This window comes from Pteropus vampyrus, unplaced genomic scaffold (genome assembly GCF_000151845.1).
Source record: "Pteropus vampyrus isolate Shadow unplaced genomic scaffold, Pvam_2.0 Scaffold335, whole genome shotgun sequence".
NCBI classification, from domain to species: domain Eukaryota; kingdom Metazoa; phylum Chordata; class Mammalia; order Chiroptera; family Pteropodidae; genus Pteropus; species Pteropus vampyrus.
The window spans coordinates 781,571-787,809 of record NW_011889116.1 but is presented as its reverse complement, the minus strand read 5'-3'; the positions used below and the strand labels follow the sequence as shown (position 1 = coordinate 787,809).

The 6,239-nt window shown below is 33.3% G+C and overlaps 1 protein-coding gene across 3 annotated transcripts in view; it reads right to left on the bottom strand.

The window, feature by feature from the left end:
• TENM1 (teneurin transmembrane protein 1) overlaps positions 1-6,239 on the bottom strand; it is a 745,224-nt gene that overhangs the window by 455,461 nt on the left and 283,524 nt on the right. The window lies entirely within an intron of this gene.

Below are 6,239 nucleotides of genomic sequence, written 5' to 3'. Positions count from 1 at the left end.
TTGTTGTTTTTTTTTCTGATTGGGTGTATTCTGCTACCTTTTCTTCCAGTTTGCTGATTCTATCTTCTGCTTTGTCTAGTCTATTATTGAATTATTCTAGAGTATTCTTCATTTCAATTACTGCATTCTTCATTTCTGTTTGGTTCTTTTTATGGTTTCTATGTCCTTTTTATGCTATCTCTCTGTTGATGTTCTCATTGTACTCATCCATTCTTCCCATAAGTTCGTTGAGCATCCTTATAACTATTATTTTGAACTCTGTCTCTCGTAGATTGCTTGCATCCATTTTATTTAGTTTATTTTCTGGAGCTTTCTACTATTGTCTCATTTGTGGCATGTTTCTTTGTTTTCTCATTTATTAGCCTCTCTGTTTTTGTTTCTCTGTGCCAAGAATATTTTTTTCATCTCTCAGCTTTGGCCAGATAGCCTAATGTGGAAGGTGTCCTGTGTGACTCAGTAGCACACTTTCTCTGATCCCCTATGCTGGGGGCTTTAGACATGATCTTTGTGTTGGGCTGTGTGTGATCTTCTGTTGTCACCAAGACTTTATTGTTGTTAGTACATCAGTTGATGGGGTTAACACTCAGGCTGACTAATTGTGGGAATTGCCTGCATCCACAGAATAAGAGTTGCTGACACCCCTGGGTTGGATTTGCCCTAGTAGGCTTGTGTACTTGTTGAAATCACCCTTTGTGTGTACCGTTAATGGAGCTAGTGAGGAGTTGCTCTGTTGTGGTCTAGTGCCAGCCTCTGATTTTGTGTTGATTTTGTGACTCCTTGGGAGGTGATCTGCAGTTGGCCAAGGTCAGCCACTGCTTTTGATTGCTCAGGGATACCTGGTGGGAACTACAAAGTTGCTTGTTGCCTATGCTGGATCGGCTTTGATGTGGCTCCTTTATATTATCAGACGTAGGATCAGCTGGACTTCAGGTGATTGTCCACATTGATTATTTTATAATTTGGTTGTAATTTCGATGCAGACTTGAGAGGTCATGAACCCTGCTTTTACCTAGTTTTCCATCTTCCTTAACTATTTTGGACGAATGTGGAAGCATTACTAAGAAGCTACCCTTTAGTTATTAAGAACTTAAAGGAGTCATTACTGCTTCTAAAGGCATCTAAATTTATCCTGAGAGCAGAGAAATAGTATATAGTAAAAATAAAAATTCAAATATTTTATTGAAAGAGTGACTCACAGCGTTATGCTCCTTTCATTTGAATGCACTTGCTCTTCCTCATTAGGCCATGAAATAATTTTCTCCATGTCACAAGGAAGTGGATTTCTTCTTTAATGTCTGGTTAGCTCTCCTAGTTTATGTTTTATTCTTTAGCCTTCTAATTGACTAGTGAGCAAAAAGTGTAATACTTTATAGACAGCATAGTGGAGTAAACTCCCCATCTCCTCACCTTTGCCCTGTGGTTAGTCTGGAGGTGACAAAATGTCATTTACATATATTTGATTCTATACATCAACACTCTAATAGGCTTCTATAGGATAAAAGAAAATTCTAGAGGTATAGGCCTCTTTTCTTCAATGTTTAAAGATAAAATTTTCTATTCTTTGTATATTTATGAAGGAAAACGGATTTTTGAGATATCTTAAGTGGTCCAATATGTTGCATATTGACTTGGTTTGGTATATCATTAACAGGTAGAAGAAAGACAAAGAAAGACAGCATTGTTGGCTAGTAAGATGGCAATTACAAGCAATAATCAATATCACCGAGCACTTTAATCTCATCCTGATATACACCAAAGGATTTCTAAATGCAATTTCATAAGTAAAATATTACAACATAATGAATAAATTCAACAGTCATGGCAGAGCAACATTTAAACTAATTCATATTTGAATGAAATCTAAATCACAGTCCTCAGTGAGCAGAGATAATAAAATGTGTTCCTATACTGAAGTTTCTGTTTTCTTCTTAACAGGCTCAGCTGAAATAGATCTCTACTTTAATGTGCATAATGAAAAACAGCAATGCAAATGCTCTGTATTGTCACAGGCTTTGCAGTCCATTGTTGGAAAGTGAAACTACTGCCTGAATGTGTTTTCGTAGTCCCCGAAAAAAGTAGGAGCATAAAGACAAATGTGCAGTGCTAGATTTCAGCTATGTGCTCATAAAATCAGATCACCTGTCTAAGTACATTGCTTTTCCCTGGAGACCTGAGGGTATACTAAAATGTTGCTATCAATTTTATACGACTGGTTTTTTTTTTTTCTATAGAGCATATGATAAAAATTCAGTCCAAGAGTTTATGTGTAAGTAGTATTTTAATATTAAAGTTCAGTTTTAATATTAAAGTTCAAATTTAAAAAGGAAAAGCAAGATATTACCAAAAGGAAAGGGGCATTAAGGAAATTGAAAAACAAAATAAGTCTTTAAGACTGATTAGACCCAGTGGTGTTAAATAGGAATATAATAAACATTCCTCTACGGATTTTAAAATCATCTATTTAAAAAAGGAAAATGTACTCTCTTTTTAAACACCTCACACTAAATAATTCTGAGGGCATCTGTTAGCACTAAATAATGTAATATAATGTGGCGCTTAAAATTATATAAGAAACAGAAATCTACAGCTTTGTAACAGCAAAGGCATAAATAACCTATGAATTTTTTCTTTTACATCTTGTAAACATACTTACGAGATGAATGTCTAAACCTGTATTCTCTTGGCTGTAAACATTTGACTCATTTTTATACCTAGAGGAAGGAATTCATCTTACTTCCAGTTAGAAACTGAGGTTGATTTTTAAATAATAATAATAATAATAATAATAATAATAAATAGACTGCAATGAAAAAAGCTTTGAGTCAATTATTAGGGCCAAATCATATTGAGATAGGATAGTAGAATTTAGGTATTTACTTTTTTTTTTAAACCATTAAATGATTTTTTAAAAACCATAAAGCATACAATTTACCATCTTAACCATTTTGGAATGTGCAGTTCAGTAGTGTTAAATATGTTTACATGGTTGTGAAACAGGTCTCCACAACATTTTCATTTTGCAAATCTGAAACGCTATACTCATTAAACAACAATTTCCCCTTTTCCCTTCCCCACAATCCCTGGTAACAACCATTCTACTTTGTGTTTCTATGAATTTGACAACTTTAGATGCTTCATGTAAGTGGAATCACAGAGTATCTGTCTTTTTGTGACTGGTTTATTTCACTTAACACCATGTCCTAAAGGTTCATCCATGTGTATACAGCATATGACAGGATTTCCTTCTTTTCAAGGCTGAATAATATTCCATTGTCTATATGTATCACATTTTGTTTATACATTCATTTGTAAGGCATTTGAGCCACTTTAACTTCTTGGCTATTGTGAATAATGTTGCTGTGAACACAGGTGTGCAAATATATCTTTGAGATCCTGCTTTAAATTCTTTTGGATACATATCCAGAAATGAGGTTGCTAGACCATATGGCATCTTTATTTTTAGTTTTTTGAGGAACATCCATACTGTTTTCTATAGTGGTTTCACCATTTTACAATCCCACCGATTGTGCACAAGGGTTCTATTTTCTCTACATTCTTGTTAAGACTTATTTTCTATTTTTGTGATAGTAACCATCCTAATGGATGTGAAGTGAGATCTCATTGTGGATTTGATTTACATTTTTCTGTTGATTAGTGATGCTGAACATCTTTTCATCTGCTTGTTGACTGTTTTAATATCTTCTTTGGAGAAAGAAGGCATTTATTTTCATAGGCATTTATTTTTATGCCGTCCCCCCAAAATAAAAGAAAATGCCATGCTGGGTCAACCACATTTTCTTCTCTGACAAGAATACCTAGTGTTGTTTTGTGGAGAAGCATGGGGTCTGGCCAAGATATCAAGCTCAACATCTCTACTCATCTCATAAGAGCTCATTCTTGATACTCCTTTTCTTGAGCTTAAATGGCATTACCAACTTGGACAACCTCATGTAACAAATTGTATTTCTCCACTGAAAGCTACATAATGCAGGATTTAATTTTATTTGTCCTAGGGCTCTTTCTTTTAAATTTTAAGCCACCTCATCCATACATTCCCCTCCAAATGTTATGTGCCAAGTGTTTATAAAAAGTCTATACTCGCTCCATGTCGTTCATAAATTTTAAGAGTTTTTTTTTTAAGTTTCAAGATACCTACCTAAGTCTTAATTATTCTAGGTTTAAATTTTAGTTCTACAATCTATTCTTAAATGGCAATACCCTATGGTCTAGATTGGCATTCTTACGATTTTGCAGGTGGGGTAGTTAGTAGCTAATGGGAGAATACTTTTTAAAATCATTTTGTGGTATTGTTTCCTCTCCTTTTTAAATCAGAAGTAATATCTGCCTTACCTCCTCATTAGCCTTTGGACTATATATTCCTTGTAGGGACAAAGGCAGGGACAAAGTCTTAATTTCCAAGTATGTTGTTTCATACTCTAAAGGTACTCAATGAATATATACTGATTTATAGGATGTCTTTACTTCTTCTAAAAGGCTCTTGATTCACTGTGCAGAATGAGTAAGACTTGAGGACTCTAAAATAAGTGTTTCACTTATGAGTAACTATCTCCTGGCTTATCGAATGTAAAAGGAAAACTATATGCTTTCAATTTGTTTTCCAATAATTTAAAAGAAATAAAAAAGTCAAAGAAATAGTTGATTCACATTTTGTCCCTTTCATTTGTGTAATGAAAGAATTACTGTTAATAAAAAATACTAATAATTAGAAATAATCACTGTTAGTAATAATGGAACAGCGATAACCATTTCCTGAACATCTACTAAGTGCCAAGTACTCTGCTCTGAAATACTCTGTGATTTTTTCCTCACTGAATCCTCACAATAACTGTATAAGGTAGAAGATATTATCCACATTTCATAGTTGAGGAAGCTGAGGATCAGCTATTAAGGTAAAATAAAGTTCCCAAGGTCACACAACTGTTAAGTGATAGAGTGTGGAATCTACTTTGTTGATTATTAGAACATTAAGCTGCATGACAGTAGAAATGTCTGCCTGTCTTATTTACTGCTGTATCTCTAGCATCTACAATGGTGCTTTAGCAAACAATGGGTGCTCAATAAATGCTTTTAAATTCATGCATGAACTATAAAAGCCATTCATTAACCACCGTGTACATATTAACTCATGATATTGGTTATCACTTATAAAATTTTCTTGTCACATGATCTTCTGGCATTTTCTCTTTAAAAATGAATGTGTGTGTGTGTGTGTGTGTGTGTGAAGTTTAGTTGTTAGCGCTGCTGAACGTTTTTAGGAAAATATTTCTTTCAATTCTTAAAATTACAGAAATGATGAAATGATGTCAGGGGGTACATACTTATCATAAAAGTTAGCTAACTGCCATGTCTCCCTACATAGGATATGGAGAACATCTGAACATTTTCCATGCAATAATGTATCAGATTTTCCTATATAAGTTAAACATTTCTATAACAGGATAGTCAGTGATAAATTGGAGCTAAGAGTATGGGCATAGATATATAAATGCTGGAGAAAAAATACCACATATTCTATAATGTTTTGACTAAGTTGTACTAGTAGTCCCAAAAATAAATTAAAATAAACAAATATCTCCACTTCATAACAATGTTCTTTCAAGTCACTTCCCATTCTCTTTCTCCAAGTTAGATCCATGCTCTGTAGATATAATTTTAATTTAAAAGTTGATATTAAAAAGCTCTACACCAGTTGAAGGGTAAACACCAAATTAATATTTTCCATTAATGCAAATGTTCCTGTATTAAAATATTCTGGCCAATAAGATAAAATTTATTTACTTAGATAAGTAAGCTTACCATTTTTCATTCTCTTTTATTTAATAGTAATTCAAGACCTGGCATATGATGTAGAAGCTGTAATCCTTTCAAACTAGAAAAAAAGTTGGAAAGTTATTCATGGATGAGATTTTCAGTTCTCTTATGATTTATATATCTTGTTCATAAAAGAACCATGGACTGTCACCACATAGTTTTCGGTAGTGCATTTCCCAACAGGAACCACTTTAAATGTGAATAAACATGTGACCTAGGCTAAATTTATGAGCACATGTTTAAAATTAGACCAGATGTCAATTTTTCTAGGATTTTAAAAATTTCTTCGTTTTGTAAAGAAATTTAATTATATTTCCCTTTGCAAATACTGAAAGTCTGTTCCCAATTTTGCTTACCAGAGCAACTTACTGATTTTATAAAAATTGGTTTCAATGGTTATTTGGTGT